We start from the raw sequence: 25,213 nt of genomic DNA on the forward strand, positions 1-25,213 counted from the left end.
CCCAACTTTTTCTTTTGGTAAAATCCTGAAGTGTCAAACGATCACTGGTTGACGTTTTTACTGGAAAATTCTTATTATGTTCCGGTACTTTTTGTTGATACTCACTTTTCACTCTCAAATCAGACAGTAATTTTTCTGTTTGACACTTTTACAGCATTTTAAACGAAAAGTATTAGATCAGAGCTATTATAGGATGCGGAAATAATATTGCGGTTTAAATTTATTCAATTACACTGACAAGGCGGAGACGTAAATTTTAATCGCACATTTGTTACTCTAATTTCGGGGAAACATTTGATTTTACATTAAAATTCTAGTGTAGCTCTCTAATCGAAAACCAGGTTAGAGAACCAAGTTCGAATTCGACTGTTATTTACAATAAAATAGACTAATAGCCGGTTTCACCAGCAATTTAAATGGAAAATTATTTCCTATTTTCTGTCAATTTCCATATAAAATTCAAAAAAAAAAAAATTCAACTCTTAACCCGTTGGTGGGAACAGATATAGAGAGTGGCCTCTGCTGTGATTGAAATATCAAATGGAGAAGTTATTGGCCTCACTTGGCATTTCCAATTGGTGTCAGTTGGCACAGAGAAGAAACGACTGGCGTGCTTTTTTGAGCTCGGCCAAAATCGCTTAGGCCGGTACAGCACCCAATAGGAAGAAGATGAATCTATGAAATTAAAGACCAAATCAGCAGGAGAGACAAGGCTCTATTCCCTCGCCCTTCTTCTAAATATTGCGGCTAAGTGCGCATTGGTGGTCCCCTTTTTTATTTTGAAATCAAAAAAATATTTAGAGGAGGGACAAATTATTTTTCGTGGAAATGGTATTGAATTCTTGAAAATATGTTTCGATCAAGAAACTCTGTTTCTGTTTAGGCGACTTCCAGTAATAATACCTAATCGTAAATTTTTCAATATCTACCTACTAACGATTTTTTATAAATTTTTTGGGTGTGTATTCGTATAAAATTATATTTTACATTAATCTTGTACTTAAAGGTCTAAAGTAAAATTTTATGCGCATATTTTTTTTAGAACATGTTAACCCAACAGTTTTCATCCGGTTGGAAGTTGTTTGGGTCAAATGAAGTAATAATAAAAATGTCTGACCCATACTGCTGACCTATTGATGTGAATTTTGGTACACACCTTTAGTGCTGACGCCACCAAAAACCGGGGACTATTTAGGTACATATTTCTTCGCAACCCTCTCATTGTGTGTACCAAATGAAAGCGCTTTCGGGCAAAAAGAATCTTGAGTTGAAAGCTGTATAACTGACAGACACTGATCTTAGTTACAGTGAAATCAAAAGTGATATACAAGTGTCAAGATTCCTTGCAGAGTAGAAGACAGAATCGGGACTACGGACTTAAACTGGAACCCGCAAGGCAATCGACAAAAGGTACTTATCTTTGGGCCTTAAGCTGCTGATACTGATTTTCTATCGATATAGGATTCATTGTGTATTGGAATGTGCGAACGCAGTGCACCTGCTACATTTCAGAAACCTTCCAGCGAAATACTTTTGAGACTTTTAACACAAAACAGATTTTCAGTTCACTTCATTTGAATGGATAGTAAAAACATCTTTTTTGTATCACGCACACGAACCTTAAAATCTAACTGAAGGCAGGTAATTCAATTCACAACAACAACTACAACCTATGCTATATAATTTAAGCCGACAGCCGCCACAACAGCAGCCAGTAATCAGTAGAAAAAGTGACAGTTGGCAGCATGTTTGGGATAAATAAAATATGTACAAGCCACAAAAATGTTTATAGGATAGAATAACGAAAATATATGTACTCACAATTTGCACATGCACATACATATGTATAATGTAGGTACATATTTACCCGCATACATAGCGATACTTTTAATCAATTCAGAGGCCTACTAGACAACAGCCAAAATACGTTTGTGAAGGACGTCATTGCCAACATTACGTCAATTACTGCAATCAGACTGGCGACAACAGCAAAAACAACTGTGAACTACAGCAACATAACATAGCCTAGAAATGAGTGCAGACAATGGACCACATCATAATTACAGCAACAACAACAACAGCGGCAGTAACAACTATTCACAATTATGGCACAACTAAATGCATACAATGGGTATACTCGTGCTGCTGATTTGAGAACAAAAGGTGAACAATATGTCGTTTTGGCGCAGCAGCAATCGAAAATTGTCAGCTGCCAAAGCAACAATACATTGTTCTCTGGTGTCTGTTGTCGTATAACTATAGCGCTCTAACAATATGGCAACGTCAATTTGGCGCGACGCTTGCCAAAATAACGACAATGCCGTAGTTACGTATAAACGTACGAGTAAGTACATACGTATAATGGTGTATGAATTGATGTTGACGACTAGACGCCGATAACATTCGTCTAAACAACAGTCTGATCGCAGTATGCGATATTCATGGAAATATTTTGCAAAATCAGGTAAATGTGTGAGGCGAAATATTACACAAAATAATAAAGTGGTAGCAACAACAATGGAGACGCGCACAAAATTCGCTGCGTGAGATTACGTAAGCTTGGAAAAGATGATAAAACGATTACAATGTTATGTATGTATGTATTTGGGAGACCTTGGCGCCATTTTGCTGTGAAAATATTCAAGCTGTAAGAATGTTGATAATCTCATTAAAAATAAAATATTATAAAAAGGTGTCTTTGTATAACTACTATTAACAAATATGTATGTACTTATCTATGTATAAGTTTATATTGCGTTGGTTATGGTTTTCATACCAAGTCTGGAAGAAGTAATTCCTATTTACACCATCTAGAATACTTAAATAATTCATACGAACATTTAATATGGGTTACTTAACAGGTTGGGTATTTATGTGGATTAACACAAACGGCAATAACGGTTATTTATCAATTGAATGTGATATAACACAAATTTGCTTTATTTCATTTCTCGTTGAGCAATAAGACCAACTTTTAAACTTAAGAATTCAGTTATAAAGCAAAATAGTGCACATATGTATGTAGGTAGTCACCCAGTTACATTTGACAAAAAATAGTAGGTATGAAGTTTTATGGCCGTAGGATAACGATAACCCGTGCCAACATTTAGTTGAAGTTTTAGTTAATAACTTGAATTAATCGTTCATGAAAACTTTGGAAAAACGAAAAATTCGGTATGTTTCCCATATTTTAACGCATTTATAGTAAATCTGCATCTTTAAATTTTTAATATGACGGCAGGATTTCTCCCAAGGAAATCGAAAAAATTAATTGAAGTAAAATATCCTTTGCAACTTTTATCCTTCAATTAAACCAAGATTCTTCAAAATGCATTCAAAATTAAAAATCTTGAAGAATGATATTTTTAAAGGACATTTTTGACATGTTTCAAAAGGATTATTAAAAACAAAAGTTGTTATTAATTTTGTTTTAATTTTTCTTTTCATTGATACCTATATATCCATAGTTTGTGTAAACTTTTGGAAATATATTATCTATAAATTATAGAGCTTTGAGAAAAGTCCTGACTACCTGGTTAAAAACTAAAAACGCAGATTATACTCTATGGAGTATAGCAATACAGCTTTATATAGAAGTAAAATGAGTGAGTTAGAAATCACGCGAACTGCACAAAGATTATTCGGGTTGCTGTGGTCCGAATTGCATAAACATTTTTTTGGATAGTTTTTAAGACAAAACCAAAAAAATGAGGGCGTGTGCGTTAGTAAAAACAACTTTGATTTTTTGCGATAGTCTAATGTACATATATGCGCTTAAGAAATACTGTGTAAAAATCTTAAACGCTAATATTTAATCACTTTTAAAAAATATGACTTTTAAGTTAAGGCGTGCGAGTAAACGGTTAGATGTCTGCGTATGGTGCTACGAGGCGTATACGGTACATACGCAACTGCTGGTATATGTATCGCAGCCCTGGGCGGCGCCTGCCCGTCGGGTATATTCGCGTATACATACACGCTCTGCTTTAGAAGGCAGCGAAAGCTTCACTCAACCGCACGACTTGGTCGCACGCACACAGTGACATCAACTGCACGCACACTACAAAAATTCTCTGTCGAAGCTGCCCACCTCTGATGCACGGTGACCGTATTTATGAAAGCCGAATAGATACGGGATAAAAAATAATTTTGCAAATTTTTTCCACAACAGCTTAAAGATCTTAAAGCCTTCTTCAATGATCCTAGATATATTAGCCCTGAAACTGTATCCTTTTAGTAACATCACAAATTTGTAGGATAATTTTCTCAAGATTTTTACCCCGTAAAATTTGTTTAAAAAAATTCGTTAAATTTTAGTATAATAAAGTGGAATTTAAAGTCGCTAAGGCTAAAAACATAGTGGAGCGGCGAGCAAAGAGCATCGAGCAAAGCGTCGATTTTAAACGCATATTATGTTTCAATGGGAGAGTGAAGAGCAAAGCGTACATACTCGTTTGTAATTGAAGCTTTGCTCGATGCTAGCTCTTCACTTTGCCCGCCGCTCCACTATGTTTTGACCCTAAAGCTTACCATTAATTCTTGGCAATTTATTTGATTTTTTTGACGGTGTTACGCATTTTTTACACACAAAGTAAGTATGTTCGGCCATTTTTTTTGAAAGAGAAGCAAATGAGCAGCATTTTCCACTCGCACTTTATCATACTGAATTTTAATAAGTTACAAAACTGTAAACCAAATTTTTTTCTAAAGACTCTTATTAATAAGTTTGAAATTTTGGTGAAACATTGCATAATTAATTTTTATAGCTTTTTTGCACAAAGTTGGAAATTTGGCATAATATGGTTTTTTGTTAGGAAAAGAGCTCTACTTTCATAAAATATATAATAAATATTAAACAAACTAAGGAAAAATAGGCAAAACTTACTAAAACGTCGCGTCCTAATTTTGGGTTTGGTCGCTGTATGTGTTCCTCGATTCGAATCACAGGCATTCCGATTAGAAAATAATAACTGTTTATGGAGGAAATTACGATCATATAACAATATCACCTAAAACTCGTTCATAGGCATGCCATTTTAATGAGCACGAAACACCGAATACGGGACAAATACAGGACATCAAAAGAAATACAGAACATTTGGCGTCCGGTATAAAATAAATAAATTACCAGGACAATGGGTCAAAAAAAGAGGACTGTCCGGTATAATACAGGACGGATGGGTACCGTAGGTATATGAGCACGAGTGGTTATTTTTACTTTTTTAGTATATATATTTTTATACCCGAGCGTACTTGTGCACAAGGGTATATTAATTTTGTTCACATAACGGTTGTTTGTAACAGCCAAAACGAATCGAGATAGATATAGACAAATGTATACATAAATGATCAGGATGAAAAAAGAAATCGATTAAGCCATGTCTGTCTGTCCGTCCGTCTGTCCGTCTGTCCGTCTGTCCGTCTGTCCGTCTGTCCGTCTGTCCGTCTGTCCGTCTGTCCGTGTACACGATAACTCGAGCAAAAATTGAGATATCTCAACGAAATTTGGTATGTACGTTTCCCTTAATCCAAGGTAGGTTGGTATTGAAAATGGGCGAAATCGGACTTTAACCACGCCCACTTCCCATATAACGGTAATTTCCAGAAATACGAAAACTGCGATATTTTAGTAACTACTGAAGATTATTCACTCAAAATTGATATTTGCAACAATTTTTAGACGAAAAATAAGAATATTATAAATTTTTGGAAAATGGGCGTAGCCACGCCCACTTATGGTTACATGTGTATATCTTGGTAACCGCTGCACCAATTTCTTCCAAACTTGGCAAAGTTGTTGGCCTTCGCACAACATACCAAATGGCCGAAAATTTTTAAAATCGCTCAATAACCACGCCTACTTCCCATATAACGGTAATTTTCAGAAATACGAAAACTGCGATATTTTAGTAACTACTGGAGATTATTCACTCAAAATTGATATTTATAATAAGTTTTAGACGAAAAATAAGAATATTACAAATTTTTGGAAAATGGGCGTAGCCACGCCCACTTATGGTTACACGTGTTTATCTTGGTAACCGCTGCACCTATTTCTTCCAAACTTGGCACAGTTGTTGGCCTTGACACAGCATAAAAAATCGCCGAAACTTTTTAAAATCGGACAATAACCACGCCCACATCCCATATAACGGTAATTTAGAGAAATACAAAATCTTCGATAAATCAGTAAATATTGAAGCTAATTTATTCAAAATTGATGCTTGCAAAAATTCTTTACCAAGAAATACTTTTATGGTGCAATTTTGGAAAATGGGCGGGGCACCGTCCACTTATGATCACATATATGTATATCGGTAACCGTTCTACCAATTTGTACCAAACTCGGTGTGGTTATTGTGCTTGCCGCATGAAAGCAAAGCGTTGAAAATTATTGAAATCGGACTAAAATTACGGCCGCTTTTCATATAACGGTAAATTTCAGAAATGCTTCAAACTTCAATATTTCGAAATTGAAGGACGCCAATTTACTCAAAATTGATACACCCCGGCTTACCATCTAGCGGTAGGTTTCGGAAAGGTGAAGAAACATATATTTAATACTTGCGCCGGGTATTTAATGTTCGGCTCCGCCCGAACTTAGACTTTCTTACTTGTTAAATGTTCACTTAAATACAATTTCGCGATGGAATCTCTATACAAAACTAAAGATAATGCATTTTCTAAGATAGAAGTAACACCATTTTCGACCACAAACACGTTTTTGTCGAAAAATTTAACAACTCGTTAGATTTGCTCACATCTTATTTTTCAATGGACACTAGTAAAATAATCTTCATCCCAGAACTGTGAAAACTGAATACATATACTCGAAAAAATAATAAAAATACACATGACAAACATTGTGAAACTGGTTTGCAAAATTTTCTAGATAAATTTGAGGAGGGTTCTCACCAGCTGGTAGTGCTTCGTAGTTGTGATCGCCGCGGACATAGACGATGGCCTTTGCATAGCTGGCTTGCGACTATTCGTTGTGCCGAATAAGGTCAAACTTAAACGACTATATACTATATCACTAGATATTATCACCGACTATATCAGGGAAAACAGATATAGTCATGCTATACTTAAGACTCTATTCAAACTTATAGAGTACTCGGTTATTGCTAATGCTTGTAGATACGCATTAGACCGCTAGCCTTTACAGAAATTTTACCGTTCTGCTATTTTAAAGTTCTGCTACTTGAACTCCAAATTCTATCTTCAAAATCTGAGAGAATATGTTGACAGAAATCCCTAGGAAAATTGATAAACAAAGAGTAAGGAGGTGACAAATAAATTCAAAGATTGCGCGGCTGGACCAATCAATTTTAAATTTATCAGCCTGTTCAAATTAAAAATTAAAAATTGTCCAGGGTTTTAAAATTTATCTGCTCTTAAAGTTGATTTTTTCAATAAAAAATTTGTGTTTAAAGGGCAGATAAATTTTAAAACCGGAGATTAAATACTTTCATACAATCGCTTCCATAATTAAGTGTTAAAAAAAATTTTACATTCTCATACGAGTATAAAAGTAAAAAAAAAAATGGTAAAAAATAGATATATGGGGCGTTCCATACCAAAACGTACGGGTACGTAATATGTTTGATGTGTTTCAAGTTTTTAGGGTTGATGCATAAACATTAATAATAAATAAATATGAAATTTGAGCTTGATTAATACATTTTTAAAAACTTTACAGCACAAAAACCAAAACAAATCGATTTAATAATAATAATAATAAATCACACGTACACACATCAAAATTCTCTATGAAAATAAATATTTTTAAAATTTTTTTCATGAAAAATTTTCCACATACAAATTGTTTGATAGAAAAGATTAGTTTTGAAAATATGGCATCTCAAAACAATTAAAAACAAAACCACAATGGTAGCTCTGAGTATTGCGCAATATTTAAGTGTAGTATTATGGGGTGCACTCTACAATAATTTGAGTTAAGAATTTTTTTGACACCGAAGTTGAGTAAAATGAGTACAATTCAAATTTACAAATTTTTAAATTTTTTCTTAGAATTTTTTTGAGTATGCAGTAATGTAGCCTATTAAATTTTAGTATAATACAGTGCAAGCTTTAAGCTACTCCAAAATTTAATGGGCTACAAAACTGCATACTCAAAAAAAATTTAAAAATTTTTAAATTTTTAATGTTTTCATTTCACTCAAAACTCAAATTATTGTAGTGTGCACCCCGTAATACTATACTTAAATATTGCGCAATACTCAGAGCTGCCATTGTGATTTATTTTTTTATTTTTTTGAGATGGCATATTTTCAAAAATAAATTTTTTTATCAAAAAATTTGTATGTGAAAAATTACAAAAAAAAATGTCAAACATAATTCTTTTCATGGAGAATTTTGATGTGTGTACGTGTGATTTTTTTTCAAATTTTTTTCTCGCCCCGTTCTCGAGATATTTGGAAAAGTATTAAATCGATTTGCTTTTGTTTTTGTGCTGTAAAGTTTTTAAAAATGTATTAATCAAGCTCAAATTTCATATTTATTTATTATTTATATTTATGCATCAACCTCAAAAATTTGAAACAAATTAAACACATGAAGTGTGAACCCCGTCCATTTTGGTATGGAACGCCCCATATACAAAATTAATGAATACCACAAAAGTACGAGTATTAATTACATTCACATAAAAATTTAATTTAGTTTCCCAATTATTTCGTTGTATGGTTTCAAACAAAGGACGGATTAATAACAATAATCAGTTGGAAAATTACTAATAAACTGCAAATAAGTACTTAATGCATTAAATTTATTGAAACATTTGTGAACTGAAGTCAAATGGTATTTATACGAGTGCATAAATACATAACGATTTACAAACATGTATTAATTGTATGCTGATATACAATTAGCGTTTGCTCAACTTAATTTCAATAGAATAATTACATACATACAATAAATGTTGATTTGGGTTTTTGCATTGCGGGGTATAATTGCATGGCATTATGAGATTGATGAGTAAATTAGTTTTCTATCTATGCGTATGCATGAGTGTAATCACAAGCTTAATTTACGCATTAGTGTGGTAATTAAAAATATCAATACCTAAATTTTGTATGGGGCACCACTTTATTTTGTTATGTGCACATAATAGAGATAAAACATTTCATTTTTTTTTAGCATTTACACATGCAAATACGTATCGTGTAAGACCGCTGTTTGTATTTCTACTCCCATAATCAAAATACTTTATTCTGAAAAGTTTAATAATTTTTGGGGGATCTTTAATTTGCTGACATAAGGATGGTACGTACGGGTGATAAGATCTAAGGTCCAGTGGGTAGGTATTAGAAAAAGGTACTTGAGATCAATGAATTTTGGAACAAAAAATTGTCTTTTTGAGACAAAAACATCGATATATCATACCTCAAGATCCGACTGTAAATGTCAAAGATTCGGCGTAAAATTTTTAAAGTCGACCGCTACTTTCGAAAAAAAACTACAAATTGCCTTTATATCGAAATACCTAATGTTAGCGAAAATTGAATGACTTTTTGCGAGCTTTAATTTACTGGCATTAGGATGGTATGTTGGCAGCCACCGGGGTCGAGTGCTTAGAGGTGCGCTCTACCCCCAGTAGGATCGGTGTTGGATCCCTGGTCTAAGCAGCATAAAAAATTTTTTTTCTAATAACGGTCGCCCCTCGGCCGGCAATAGCAAGCCACCGGGTGCACCACAAATTGGAGGAGAAGCTAGGCCAAACACTTAGCAAAAGTGTAAGCGCCCAAAAATTTGTTTATGATATATTTTTCGAATTTTCCATATACATTTGACATAGTTAAAAATATAAGTATACAACGATATAGCTCCTTCAACTCGGCACCACCAGCAAAATGGAAGGGACAGGTACAGGGTGATCTGTCTACTTAATTTTGCAAAGGAGATAGGCAATCGGCGAAAGCAGTTTGCAAGTATGTCTTGCCAATTAACTTACCAGTGAAAGTAGAAGATTAATATGCTAAATTTTTGTTTTATTTTAAAAAAGAAAAAAATGCTTGTAACAAATTTTCTGCGAATCGAACGTAGATATTTCTAGAAAGAAAAAAAGCGAAATTCTTTTCTTCACAATTGGCTGCAAATGATGTGCATGTTCCACATGACCTGCGTCGCGACGCCATCGAATGGATTAAAGTCTCAAAATTATGAAATTTAAAACTTCGCTCCCTGCAACCACAAAAAGGCGAAGGAAAATTGATTGCCAGAGAGATGACAACATAAAGGGATAAAATTGCAACAATGGATTTTCGCAACATATGTAAGTAAATTTGTAATGTTCAAGCATTCAGGTAAAAGCACACACACATAAATACATATGTACGTATGTACTTATCAGCACACTTTCCAACCCGTACCTGCCACAGCACGTGTAAGTAAGTGTGTTCGTTGAGTAGAGTTTTGGGTGTCTGCGCTTGTGGTTGACTGTGCAGCAGACGACTGAACTGAGCCTGTCTGTCAGCCCTGCAGGCCAACCAGTCAGACTGACATGTATCTGTGGCTTAAGTTTGTAAGGCTTATTTGCCTACCTGGCTGACTGCCAACCAAGCTAAAAGTTTACCGAGCACTTGCAGCAATGAAGGAGTTAAGGTCTTACAATCGATGCATGCAAGTGTGAATATGAGCGCAGTGATATTAAATACCTACACACACACACACACACACACACGCAAATATTGATTGCCTGTGTTACATGATCAAGTTTACTTGCTGGAATTCCTTGCGGTTTTTCGGCTACCACATCTACTGGCACTTCGTCGGCCAGATCATCGAAGAAGACGACTACCAGAGCTGGACTGGCATACTTGCCACACACTTACCAACAATAAATACAAATAATAATTTGTATTTAAGTACCTTAATTACCACTTCACCTCGCACTTTGCCCTTTTACTGAATTTTGTGTGTGGTTTGTGTGCTTGTGTTTTTTTTTACAATATTAAAAAATCCTTCATCTCTGCCGCATGAAATGTGACTTGTCAGCCAAGGAATCTGGCTGCTATCTGCATACTCATCCTTTTTTATCAGCCATTACTGTTGCTGTATTCTCCCCTCCTTGCATATGAATAGACGATGCGTGTTTTTTTTTTGCCACTGCCACTGCTGGCTGAGTAAACATTGTTGACTGGCAACAAAAACTTAAAATCATATGAAAAGGGTTGCATCGAAGGACAACAGCCTGGCCACAACGGCCTGAGCTGGTTGTCGTCGTCGTCGCAGTGTGTTGAGTGACGTGAAAACCCAACGCTAGCGGGCTTCTTCTCAACGCCAGGGTAGGCTAAAAAGCATTCAAAAGTGATATGGTTGCTTTTTTGCTATTATTTTTGGTATCTGCAGTTTTTTCGAACGTAAAAATATCCTTGCCATTATTATGAAAACTATTTTTACAAGTGGCAACATAAGAGTGTATGCAAAAAACTGAACCTTGCCTCGACAAGTGCGCACGTGCAGTTAGTAAGTTCAATGTAAAAATGGATATGTTGTAAATGGATTTTTGTTTGTTTTGTATGAATTTCATACGCATCACCAATTTTAATTAATATTCATAGGAGCCTTACAATAAAATGTATATGTATGTATGAGTTTGTGTGTAAAAGCTAATGCAGTTTGTTTACCAAAAACAAAAAAAAACGAGCTTTTTGCAAATTCGAATGCACACAATTTTAATTAAATCAGTTTTTGTTTAATGATAGTTTAAGTCTCAGATGGTCGTAGTGAATATAAGCCATCGAATAGTATACTGATTAGCTCAAGTACTTTTTGGCGGACCTATAAAATACAGTTACTATGAAAAAATGGTTAAATAAACAATTGGGTATTGTTATAGAGAATCTTCTGAGGAGAAGCAGAGTTTGCCGATCGAAAAATATTGATTTTCAAGAATTCTACACCATTCCTACGAAAAGTTATTTGTTTCCAATATAAAATACAGAGAGCATAAAATTTCTGACTTATCCTTTTCACAATCATATTTTTTTTTTTTACCACCCTAATGTGCATAGGTACTAACATACTAATAAGTAAGTTATTTAATTTTGAGCTAAAGTTAATTGTTGCATGGATCCCCTGATCTACACCAATCATTATCCAGCTAGCGAACGAGACTGAAGAATGGTGTTACGGTTGCCGCCGTAATCGAATAGATAAAAGTTCGTTCTATTACTCGTTAGATAACGGCAAACCCCCACAATTCCATCGAATCTTCTCTATAGCAATTAAGTACCCTTTTGGCAACAAAAAAGTAATAAGGCGAGCCTCGGTGTGGTTAGCTTGTTTCAGCTCAGCTAAATGCCCCTGGCTCTTTGACGTTTGTTCAACACTAGGTGTCGAAAAGTTTCATACCTTTAGCTTACAGGGCAATTCTAGCAACTGCCTTTCAACTTACCACAGTCTTTTCTTCTGTTTGCCTTTTAGAAATAAGTTTTCTGACCGAGCAATAAAAAAGACACCTAGCGTGGTGGAAGAGTTCAATTTACATAATAAAAATTATTTATATGAAAATTATAGTTATTAAAAAAATATGTTGTTCTCTTTAAAACAATGAAATCTAAAAATTCAATTCAAAAAAAAAAAAAAAAAATTAAGACGAAAATAAGTAATAAAAATAATAATAAAAAAACAAAAAAGAAGAATCCGCGGCGCAAATATTCGAACCTCGGATCGCTGGATTGGCACGACATTGCTTCGCTCACTCGATCATTGCGACTGTTGGAGCAGCGCGAGCAAAATGATATACGCAAAATAAACCTTGCAAACTATCTTGCCTACTGTCTTTAAATTTTCTTACAAACTTACAAAAGGTCTTTAACTATCTTTGCTAGAATCGCCCTGTTGGTTTGGGCGTACAAGCGAAAGACGACAGATCTGCGGAAAGAGATACTCAACTATCGTCAGCACATGAGCCTTGCCCCGCCATTTAACTGAAAATGTGCATGCTGCCTGTATAGCTAAGAAATGAAGAGAGAGAAAGCAGTATGAGCTTCGGTACAAAAATCTGTAGTTAACTGCCGATTCTGAGTTAACTACGCGCTGTAAATTTGGCCCTAAGAAGCTCTACATTCATGATTAAACGTATGCTTCCGGAAAATCACTTCATTTCAAACCCCAGCACGTCTACTGTGTAGGTAAGTTCATGCACAGCTCTTCATTCTTCGGTTTCGCACTTTAGCGGACCGTTAATAAATCGTTGTTTTTTCTATGAACTGCAATTTTTAACAAAAATGATACATATATGAAATATTTTTATGGCTCAATCTACGGTTAAACCGTGTACGGGGAAGTAGTCCCACTAAAGCTCTATCTTTCTAGCGTGACCCAAGGCACCACACGGGTTGACTACAATATCACGCGCATGGGTTGCTCAAGGTGCGCGAACGCAGACGCAAGAGTAGGGTTTGAGTATAGTCGAGCTACTGTAATTGATATGTAACCATAAGCTTCACTAAAACCCTTTTGCACTCCGGAAGAAATTTCTGAGTTGCTTCCAAAGGAAATTTGCAACATTTAATGAGGATTTAATTCTACAAATACTCTACGCTGTATTCTTCCAGCAAATAATCTCTGCTAATTACATTAAAAAGAAGCGGAAAAGTTAATAGATCCACGCGAAGGGTGTCACCAAGAATCACACCGCAGTAGGTACATATGAAAAAAGGACTCGCAAAGAACAATGAGGGAGAAAAAAACGATCGCAACAAAAACAGCAAACAATAGGAAACATTAATCGCATGAATTTCAAATTGTCATCGTCGCATGATTTGCAAAATCTATCGACGATGTTGAGAGTTTTGTTGCTGTCACAATGCAAATATGTTTGGTTAAAGCTTTTTTTACAGTAGCAGTCACACAGCAGCACCTTGGACACTTGCGACGCGCTTATAAACACTATAGTGTTGGATGAAAAAATTGCAAATTAAACATCACCACAACAAACAGCAAGCACGGCGGCGTTTACATAATTACTAAGCAAATACAGTAAAAACAATAATAATAATGCAGATTGAAATGACAGTGGCGAAAAATTATTAAAATAAATATGAATGCAGAAAAAGACATTAAACGGCAGCTGACATTTGTGTCAGATAAAAACGTTTATATGCACTTGCCTAGGTACATACATATGTACTAGGAATGTTTCGAATGGCATATTTTTCAAATTCGCGAATGCGAATGCGAATTTTCGGCATGCGAATGCGAATGTTAGGAATAACATTAAAAAAAACTATAATCAACTTAAGTCCTCGTTTTTATTACTTAAAAATTTTGTAAATTATTAGAACATTGAACGAGTGTTTAACCTATATATATGTACAGTTTTTTTCTGTTTGTAGTAGTCAAAGTTCAAAAGGAGCATATTATATAAAAAAAAAAAGTAATTTTGCTGCCTTTTCTCCCATGAGGCGATTTCTTAGAGGCTCGTATATAAGGCCGGCTGCACTGAACAATTGTTTACATACTTGGAACGCTGGAGGGTGGAGCGCTCAAATATTTGCGTTCCAGATCTGCCAAATTGTTTTTCTTTAAGAGAGGCCTTCAATTGAGCTTTGGTTTAAAATTTTTAATGTCCTCAGATTCTACATTCGATCCTTCGCTTTCGCCGCAGGAATCTAAAATTATTTCTATGTTGCTTATAAGACTTTTAGCAGGCCCATCAATGTTGCTTGATATACTAATTAACCGTTTAGCGCCTGGAGCTAAAAGCCGGTTATTGTCTGCACCCTGGTTAGACAGATTTAGAGCCATTTCAACAATATTAGAGTCGACTCTCTGCCCATTTACACATTCGCATTCGCAAAATATTCGTATCATTTGATGTGAATGCGTATGTGTAAAATGATGCGAACCATTCGCATAACGAATGCGAATGCGCACATTCGCAACATCCCTGATATGCAACATCCCTGTATGTACATATGTACATTAGATCGTGTACCAGAAGGATTTTTGAGAGGCAATTTTTATTTATATATTTTTTGCCGAACGTGGTGTCGACTTTTTAAATTTTTCGTGATACCTTCGGCATTTACAGTCGGTTATTAAAGTATAATATATAGATGTTTTTGTCTAGAGGAAAAAATTTGTTTGTCTCAAAAGACATTGACCTTAAGTACACGGTTATATCAATTACACACCAGATCTCTATTCCTACCACTCTAACGGCGGTAAATTAAACCTCGCCAAAAATCATTAAACTTATGCTCAGGAATTTTTTTGATTATTTCGGTAGAACTATTTTAAAAATTTTTTGCTCGATGTAGGTGTCCGAACAATATAATAGTAAAAGGCGCGACCCTTGGGCTCAGCCAATTTTTTGAATTTAACTCAGGGGTGTACCGCGAACTTGTTTTATTTTCTTGAAACGTGGTACGACCTAATGTAGATTTATATGTACATATTTAATTATGTATATTCATTCTTTATATTCAAACGCAACTGGTGCTTTACAGTCACTGTACTAATGACAAGTTATTTGCAGATTTTTATTGCTCTTTTATTACCTGCCACTGTTGCGCACCAATTTTGTAAACGTGCGAACGTCACGCTGGCTTGCCCGCCTTATGACCGACCATACACAGGTGCAACTGCCATGGCTGCCACCAACTTGGCCTGTGAGCCCCTCGCTCTTTGTCGAACTAAGTAAGTTGATTGCTGATGATTTGTTAATTTTAAAACTTCATAGCTGCCTTTTCACTTTTTTGTTTAAAGATGTATGCATCTATGACTTTTTGTTAGATCTATCGAAAAATAACACCATCAGCTACCAGCCATTTGTTGCATGAAAATGCACGGGATGAGTTCGCAAACAGCAACAGGTATCTTAGCGCTCGAATCAAACCTCCTGGAAGACCACTCCATCAACTATTGAAACGTCAGCGGCGCTGTCACCAACCAAATGTCCAGCCTCTTGAGTGTTCATTAGGATCCAACGGCAGTAAAAAAAAAAAACAACAGCTACGCCACTGCATTAATGCCAGCAGTCAGCAACATTTGTTGTCATAATTTTGTAATCGATCAGTGTATATAGATACATGCAGACATATTTGTGCGCATATGTAACTTGCAACACGGCAGCATTTTTCGCCTGATTACACACGCATAGCATAACAAGCATACGTATGTATGTACATCCATAATATCCTGGAATGTCTGTGCATTCATTTGATCATTAGAATATCAACAGAGATAACCCAGCATATGTGCGGTAAATTTGAGATACCTTGAGGGCTTCATGCGCAAGATATAAAAGAACAGCAACAGCAACATTAAATTGATTTGATACGCCCGTAAAATAGTGGTAGCAACAGCATTGATCACCAACCAGCAACGTCTGCGTGCTACATATGTATGTATGTATGTATGTATTAATACACTTTTATACATGAGTACTCTGTAGCCATAATATGATAGCTCTACATAGCTACAAGCGCTGTCAGCTCATCATAATTGCTCAGCCAAGCAACTAGTTTGTTGCTCGCAATTTACTGCTTCGTTTTGCTTCAATTTCGAAACTTTGTTGCTGTTTGTTGATGTTTTACTGCTGCTGTTGCTGTTGCTGTTGCTGTTACTGGTGTCATTCGTTGGGCTATGTGGCAACTGTTGCGCAGTAGCAATTACCATGTCGCTGTCTCATCAACACTTAAGAACACAGAACGCGCACACTAATAAGCGCATAGTAGGCTTGAGAGCCTTGATAGATGCGGACATATGAAATAAAGGCACTAGACACTGTGTATAACTTCGTTCTGTAAAGTAAGCACAACTGATAATTTCATTGAAATCAGTCACATACGTAATTATTATAGTATGTGGTGCCGCACTCGGGAAAAGATTTTGGTATACATGGTTCCATAGTCGGCGATCTAGTAAGACGAGTCGCAACAACCATCCCAAACGCTGCTTAGAAAAGGGGACAGTAGCTGGACGAAACTGCAGAACCTCTTTCAGACAATAATCCACATCTTGTCAAAATTCGTCGAAAGAATATGTATATAAATTGCTTCACTTTAAAAAACTTATTTAACCAAAGATATTTGTCGCAGCTGTAGAGACTAGAGAGACGTGGCAAATATCGAACACTATTTCCGCCACTGCCACTGCCCTGTCCAACTGTGGTGCCAAACTGGAATTTACTGTTCAAAATAGTCCAGAGCTTTTAACAAATAAAAATTTAAAACCGGGCTCGACAAATCTCTTCTCAATCACTTTAGCTTTCGATTAAAGTCATTCGTAACAACCAAGAATATCATTGTTTTATTTAGAGTATTCAGCATATAATTGTGGATATAATTTAGCAAAACTCACAGAAAAGTCACATGCAAATCACCGAGGTATAGATAAAAGCTCTTTTAATACTGAGCCAACGTTAACATTCAGATTGCCATGAATATTGAGAAAAGCTAGCTAGAGCATTGTGTGCTCGTTCTCTGCCCATGCCCATTAGCCTGCGCCTTAGTTGTGTGGAGAAATTTTTTTGTTAAGTTATAAAGCAAGATTCCCCCTAGAAATGTTCCTTTGGTCATGAAAACGTGCCCTGCGAAAAATTAAAAAAATCGGACAACGGAAAGACGTGCCTCGAAAGGTCAGCATTTTCATGCAATATGCCATAAGTCAGAGGGGAAATTTAATATATTTCAATACCACTTGTTGTAGTATGGACCCCCCGATGTCAAATATGGCTAACCTATTTTTAAACCTCCCCAACTTTTAAAGTTATTGAGGTCTTTTACACGTAAAATTGCAATTTTCTAGGAATTCAGGGGTTAAATTTAAGCCAAATAAATTTAGATCAAATTGGTACGATGAAAAAAATTTGTAGTAGCGAACTTTTGAAGCAGTTTACTTCTATTTGACACCATAAATTTCATACCGGAACATTCCGCCATCTTGGATTTTAATTTTTTTTTGGGGTTTTTGCGATTTGCAAGCTTATTGTGCATTTTTCGTAAAAAACGGTTGTATACAAATATGTAGAGAATTGAATTTCCCATATTTCTTATATACAAACTTAAAAAAAAAAAATCATTTTTTATTGTAAATAATTAGCAAAGCGTGCATTGTCACGGTTTTCGCCATTTTCCAACAATTTCCGATATAAATGCGTAGCATATTCAAATGCCAAAGTTGTAGGGAACTTTTCTCTTTCAGTGTTGGGTACTCTGGTGGCACAAAATTTGTAAAGCAAAATCTAATTTACAGTTAGTTTAGATGCCAGATCTGAGACGCCATGTCGAATTTTTCAAAAGGCCTCACGGCTTTCTACCAAAAAAAAACCTCAATAACTTTAAAAGAGTGTAGCTCGGGGGGAAAACTCCATAAAGTGCCATTACAATATGTATGTATATTGAATTCCCCACTTACTTATAGGCAAAGTGTTGACCGCTTTGTGAAAAATTCCATGATGTTGCTGAACCTTAGGGCCTTTGAGGTACATCTTTCCGTTATCCGAATTTAAATATTTTTCGCAGGTCACGTTTTTATGACCAAATGAACCCTTCTGGGGGGAGTCTTGCTTTGTAGGACAAAGTTGCAAAATAAGGCGCAGGCTACTGCACTGTCATGATGATATTCATTGAATTATTTTGAAAAACTATAATTAAATAGGGGAGCGAAAGGTCTTGTAGACCACATAAGCAAAAATTTCTGTAGAAAAAACGGAAATCTGAATTTTTGCTCATTTCTTAATGGATAACACAGCGCAACAAAAATAAAAAAAAATTTTGGTACAGCAAATATTAAAGCTGTTCCTGATAGATTTTGTTTTGTGCTTAATACGAATCCGTAAACATAAAGTTTCCATCAGCTGCAGATTTCGCAAAAAACGAGGTCAAAATGTCAAAAAATAGCGGTTTTTGCAATATTTTATAAGCTCTAGCAAAGAAACAAAAGGTGATGGAAATTTCCTGGCTTAAATTAAACCTAGATTTCTCGACTACTATCTCTGAAAAGAAATCTTAAATATTTGAGATCTTAAACAATTTTTTTTACCATTATTATCTTAAACTAAATGATGGCAAATTTTATGCATATTTGCCTTCACAGGGGGTGTGTTGATTGTGCTGTTGTTACCTTTATAGTCTTAGTGCCGATTTCTCCACCTAATTGTTTCATGACTATGTCTATCGAATATATGTTTGGAATTTGCTGAAGTAGAAGTAGTCCGCAACGGGTCAGTTCCTCAAAGCTTTTAACAGCCTTCCAGTTTTTGAAGTACATACGTCTTTTCTTTGTACCCCCGGAATCTTTACTAAGACATCTTATGAGTTGAGCTCCTAGATATTTGCTAAATGCTTTTCAAGTTAACGTAATATTTCCTAGTTTGGGTAGAGACCAAGATGGAATCTTATACTTTCTAGCAAAAAGTATCAGATCCAAAATTTCTGAAATTTCATTGACTCCTGCTTATCTTGTCCAATTATAAATACTCTCCGATAAGCTCTCGAGTATTTTACCCAGAGATATTAAACTAGGGATCGAAAATAAGCGTTAAATATGAACATTTTTACTCTTAGATCATTGCAAAATCATTCTTTTTTATTCTTTATTTTCCAATAAATACTAATCTATATTTTTTCTGCCAAATTAATTTTTTAATTAATTTTTAACCCTTATGGTGGAGACTGCGTTTTTATGACTGATGTAAATCTTTTATGATCTAAAAAAATAAATCTGATAATAACTTATAACTACTTGTAACCAATATGATTGAAAAAAATAAAAGTAAAAAGAAAACACGATTACACAGGTTTACACAAAAAAGTTTATGCATATTAAACCAAACCTATATATCCCTATGTTATTCGACACGCTGAATGCGAAGTCCGTTAGCTTCCATTACGTCAGGTTCGTGGTCAGTTGAAGGTCAAGTAGGGAAAAATTCATTGAATAAACATTCTTGAACTCGAAACCACTAAAAGCGTTTACCGATTTTTTGCTGCGTTCTGTCCCAATTTTTTTATACACCAGTGTACCTTAGCACATAGTATGTATGTATGTGTAGAAAAAAAAATAGGCATATGTGCCTACGTATTACCTCACAATCAGTTTCATTCTCCCCTTTTAAATTGTGTAGTGACAAGTGGCCTTGAGGTATTCGGCTTCACCAGTACAGCGACAGGTTTGCGATTGTTATCAAAATTATTATTAGTCGCGTAAAACTGGTTTAATGGAATTCAAGGGATTCATCGCAAAAAAATCTATACTCTAGGTGCCATCTTCTTAAATAGTTGGCATTCCTTTCATAGTATGGAAATACATACCTACATACGTAGGTACATAAATTATCGGAATCAGAATTTCGTTGTAATGTCTAATTAAAATTATTAATTAACGACCTGCTGGTGTAAGATTCGAGATTTGAGTAATTAAGACTTTGAAACTATTTATGATATATACACATCCATACATACACACAACAATCTGTTTATTCTACATACAGGCAAATTTAGAGCAATAAAATGGCTTGCTATTGAAATTATGTGAAGCATAATATATTTAACTTATTTTTATACGCCTGCCAAATAATGTGAACGAAGTTTTAATAGAGCTTATTAAAGTAGATTTCTATAGCGCCAGAAGACAGGCGTGTGGTAGAGGTGCGATCCGTATAAATATTTTGGACTTTTCAAAGGTAAAATGTGGTAGCCAGCTGAAATTTCATTATTTGTGTTGTTAAAGATTAATAAGGAAGCCATCTTGGAAAAAATACTAATGGCCCTATTCATAAAAAATAAAGTAGATTTAAAGAGCTTCATAAATTGACGTTTTTATATATTTTTCAATGTATAAACCTTTTTGAAGTGATACTGCTTTAGCGGCGGTTGGTTGGTTGGGAGTAAATTGGCAAATTCAACGGAAATGATGCAACGAAAATGGTTGAGGCGAAACAAGTGCTTCTTGAGTGTATGCACATGGTATGAATTTAACAAAACCTTGCTAATAAAAGGTTAAAGAATAACATTTAAAACAAGTAAGAAAGTCTAAGTTCGGGCGGAGCCGAATATTAAATACCCGGCGCAAGTATTAAATATATGTTTTTTCACCTTTCCGAAAGCTACCACTACATGGTAAGCCGGGGTGTATCAATTTTGAATAAATTAGCGTCCTTAAATTTCGAAATATTGAAGTTTCAAGCATTTATGAAATTTACCATTATATCAAAATCGGCCTAAATTTTAGTCCGATTTCAATAATTTTCAATGTTTTGCTTTTATGTGGCAAGCACAATAACCATACCGAGTTTGGTACAAATTGGTATAACGGTTACCGAGATACATATGTATATGTGATCATAAGTAGGCGGTGCCACGCCCATTTTCCGAAATTTTATCATAAACATATTTCTTGGTGAAGAGTTGTTACAACCATCAATTTTGAATGAATTAGCTTTAATATTTACTGATTTATCGAAGATTGCGTATTTCTCCAAATTACCGTTATATGGGATGTGGGCGTGGTTATTGTCCGATTTAAAAAATTTTGATATGCTGTAGCAAGGCCAATAACTGTGCCAAGTTTGGAAGAAATTGGTGGAGCGGTTACCAAGTTATACACATTTAACCATAAGTGGACGTGGCTGCGCCCATTTTCCAAAAATTTATAATATTCTTATTTTTCGTCTGAAGATTATTGTAAATATCAATTTTAAGTGAATAATCTTCAGTAGTTACTAAAATATCGCAGTTTTCGTATTTCTGGAAATTACCGTTATAAGGGAAGTGGGCGTGGCTACAGTCCGATTTCGCCCATTTTCAATACCAACCTACCTTGGATTAATGGAAACCTACATACCAAATTTCATTGAGATATCTCAATTTTTGCTCGAGTTATCGTGTACACAGACGGACGGACAGACGCACGGACAGACAGACATGGCTTAATCGACTTCTCTATTCATTCTGAGCATTTATGTATACATTTGTCTATATCTATCTCGATTCGTTTTGGCTGTTACAAACAACCGTTATGTGAACAAAATTAATATACCCTTGTGCACAAGTGCGCTCGGGTATAAAAACAAAGATAAATATAAAGAAAGAGATGAGAATGAGGATACTGATAAAAGTAAAGATGAAGATAGAGGAAGAAAGATTAAAATAAAGGTAAGTATAGAGAAAAGGATATATGTAGATGGATACACAGAGACTCAATCTGTGAACTATTTTGGGATTTTCGAGATTCTCGGAACTTATCGATATAATAATCGATATTTTTATCGCTTTTGTTATCGAAATTTTTATCTATATTGTTATGGATTTTGCTATCGATATCTTCGGAGTGTATCGATATAATAATCGATATTTTTGTCGATTTTGTTATCGATATTTTCATCGATTTTGTTATCGATATTTTTATCGATTTTCTAATCGATTTTGCACCAATGTTATTGTCGATTTTGCTATCGAACTTTTTATCCAATTTGTCATCGATTTTGTTATCGATATTTTATTAGTTTTGTCATCGGTATTTTGTTGGATGTTACTATCGATTTTGTTATCGATAGAGTATAAAGATAAAAATGAAGATAAAGGAAAACAGAATAACACACATATATGTAATTATAAGGAACAGGGGTAGAGGTAGGGATCTAGATAGAAAAAAGACTAAAAAAAAACCTTAAGCAAGAGCAGATGTATCCGCTGCTTAGCCCTGAGTTCACACTCAATAACTTCTTAATTTTTTCTCTGCAAATTAAAGAACAAAAATTGTAGGTTCGACGTATATTGATGCCGTAAAGCGCTCAAAATCTCTATGGTAAAATTTAACGAAAAAAACAGGACGACAAATTACACTGAAGAGGGTACAACGTCGGAACCGGTTTGTCACCAAACCAAATTTGACAAGGGATGGCGGAAAATCGTTGCACATTACATCAAAATTTATTCTGTTTATTGCTAGACACAAAGTACGAGGAACAGCTCTCATTCTTAAAGGAAACTCGTAGTTAAATGAAGCTAAAAGGTACATATGTTTATTACGCGTTTGGTTTGATTCGAATTTTTGCTCCTATCTGCTATCATATCGAGCCGTAACCGTGAAGATAACTTAAGCCATATTTTCGAATTTTGATGCTCTTAGAGCACTTAGTTGAAGTTCTGCATCAAAAAGTAAGTTTTGAAAAAAAAAGTTGGGTTAGGAACCGATATGTTGAGAAAGCTATGTAAGTCAGACGTATTTGTAAATTTTGACGATAATAAAAAAGGTGGGTTTCATGTGCTCAGCAATCTTTATCTTTTGCATAAAAAACATCCCCAAAACTACGGAAAAGGACTCCTTACCATCAATTTCAATGGTAAGGAGTGGCTTACTGAATTCCGTTGTGGTCGTATCAGCAAAAGTGACACCGAATGTTTAGGTCGTCCCGGGGCCTATTTCATAAAGCGACGGTGATAATGTTGTAACGACAGGCATTATCCATGTTGTCAGTGACAATTCGACAGTTTGGTGGGTGTTTTGTTTCATAAAAGCAATTGTCACCACCTCTTAAATTCCATGAGAAATCCCATTGAAATAGTGACAAATTGTCATTGTCGGGTTTTAAAATTGTCGTTGACAAAATTTTCGCCAGTCATATGAAATTTATATATAAATAATATGTAATAATTGCATTTGCATTATTTTAGTTTTAAGAAATATTAAAAATTATTGAAAAGTAATGAAATAAGCGCAATTACCATATAAATAAAAGTAAAAAACTCTGCTGTGAAGACTTTCCAACGAAGCTATTTGGTTTTGTCGCCATTGTCGCGACAATTTTGTCAGAGTGACAATTGTCAGCACAATTGTCGACAATATTCCATATTATCACTGTCGTTTTCCACAAATTTTCACATTTGCCTACAAACGTATATGAAACAGGAAAAATGTTGGCAACAATTCTGGCAGTGAAATTTTATAGAATAATCGACAATTGTCGCACCTGTCACTTTTATGAAATAGGCCCCAGAACAGACGGCAACGTAAAACACGGATGACTTCCTTGGAGTGGTATTTAAAGATCGGAGCATGAAACTGTACAAAATAGTTGCTCACCAGTGCTGCCGTTGCGCGAGTAAAGGGGCAATTTGACCCTTTTTAAGCACCTATACCCTTCGACCCGACTTTGATGTTTTGACCCTTTTCCAAAATTATGTGCGACTTTTGCCCCTTCTCAGAGATTTTTTAAGGAAATGTTAATAGAACCATGCTATTAAAAAATATTTCCTACTATAAGTACGAAAAAATGCATCACTAAAAACTATCCGCTATTTTACTTTATAATACATGTAAATTTTATTTTGACTTTGGTTTTCAGATTTATTCTTTTACTACTAGTAAAGACAAGCAAAAATAATATGGTGACCCTTTTTTTCGTCATTTACCCCTTTTTTGCGAATTTCTGAAACTTCTCAACGGCAACACTGTTGCTCACACCAGACCATAAGCGCAACGATGAACCACTGTAAAAGAGTTTTTGGCAATAGGGATGAGATTTTGTGTTGTTTCGTAAGCATGAATGAAACTTGGAGACATCACAATACACCAGTGGCCAGCAGGGCACAATCAAGCAACTTTTTGCAGTTTTCAAGCCTGTAGAAGTCACTCCATGGCAAAAGATTTGGGTAGAATGAAGAGGCCAGCCTTAAAAAAATCCTATTTTGAAAATCTTGAGAAACCAAATTACAACTACTATTTGGACCTACGAATAACACCGCATATTGATGATTTAATTGCTAAAATTGTAGATGTGACCTAGGGCAGTTACGGAATGGGCAATTTGCCCATTGAAGTAGACAATCATGCTTTCAGCTGCATGGGCAATGTCAAATGGTCTTCTCGGAGCTGCCTTTAAATTTATAAGACTTTTTTACATACATATGCGCAATCGATTAGTGCATAAAGCATTGTAGGTCGAGCATCGTCCGAACTAATGTGAGAGCAATTTTATAGGGACGGAAAAGAAATTAGGTAGAGAGGAGGAATACAATATTCTTCAAAGTGTGCTTATATTTCAGGAGTAGGGAGTTGTTTGAAAAAAATCCACCAAATGTCTCGATTTATACGTCAAGTATAGCATGGATCCCCTATTACAATTGTGTTACCAACAACGTCTACCATTCCGCCTCCCCTTACGCGCGCCATATTCACATCGCATCCAACCATCAGTCACTCATCTTTCACCACAAATTACTTCAATTTGATG

General features: G+C 35.1%; 1 long non-coding RNA gene across 1 annotated transcript; it reads right to left on the reverse strand.

Annotated features, from left to right (window-relative positions):
* On the reverse strand, positions 1–24,242 carry LOC118734662. Its single transcript, XR_004992406.1, has 3 exons — positions 24,133–24,242; positions 13,025–13,030; positions 1–11 (listed from the first exon to the last, which is right to left on the reverse strand). It is a non-coding gene; the product is annotated as an uncharacterized LOC118734662 (long non-coding RNA).
* Positions 24,243–25,213: the final 971 nt, after the last annotated feature.

Source organism: Rhagoletis pomonella, unplaced genomic scaffold (assembly GCF_013731165.1).
Source record: "Rhagoletis pomonella isolate Grant_MI unplaced genomic scaffold, Rhpom_1.0 Rhpom_scaffold_00002, whole genome shotgun sequence".
Lineage (NCBI taxonomy): Eukaryota > Metazoa > Arthropoda > Insecta > Diptera > Tephritidae > Rhagoletis > Rhagoletis pomonella.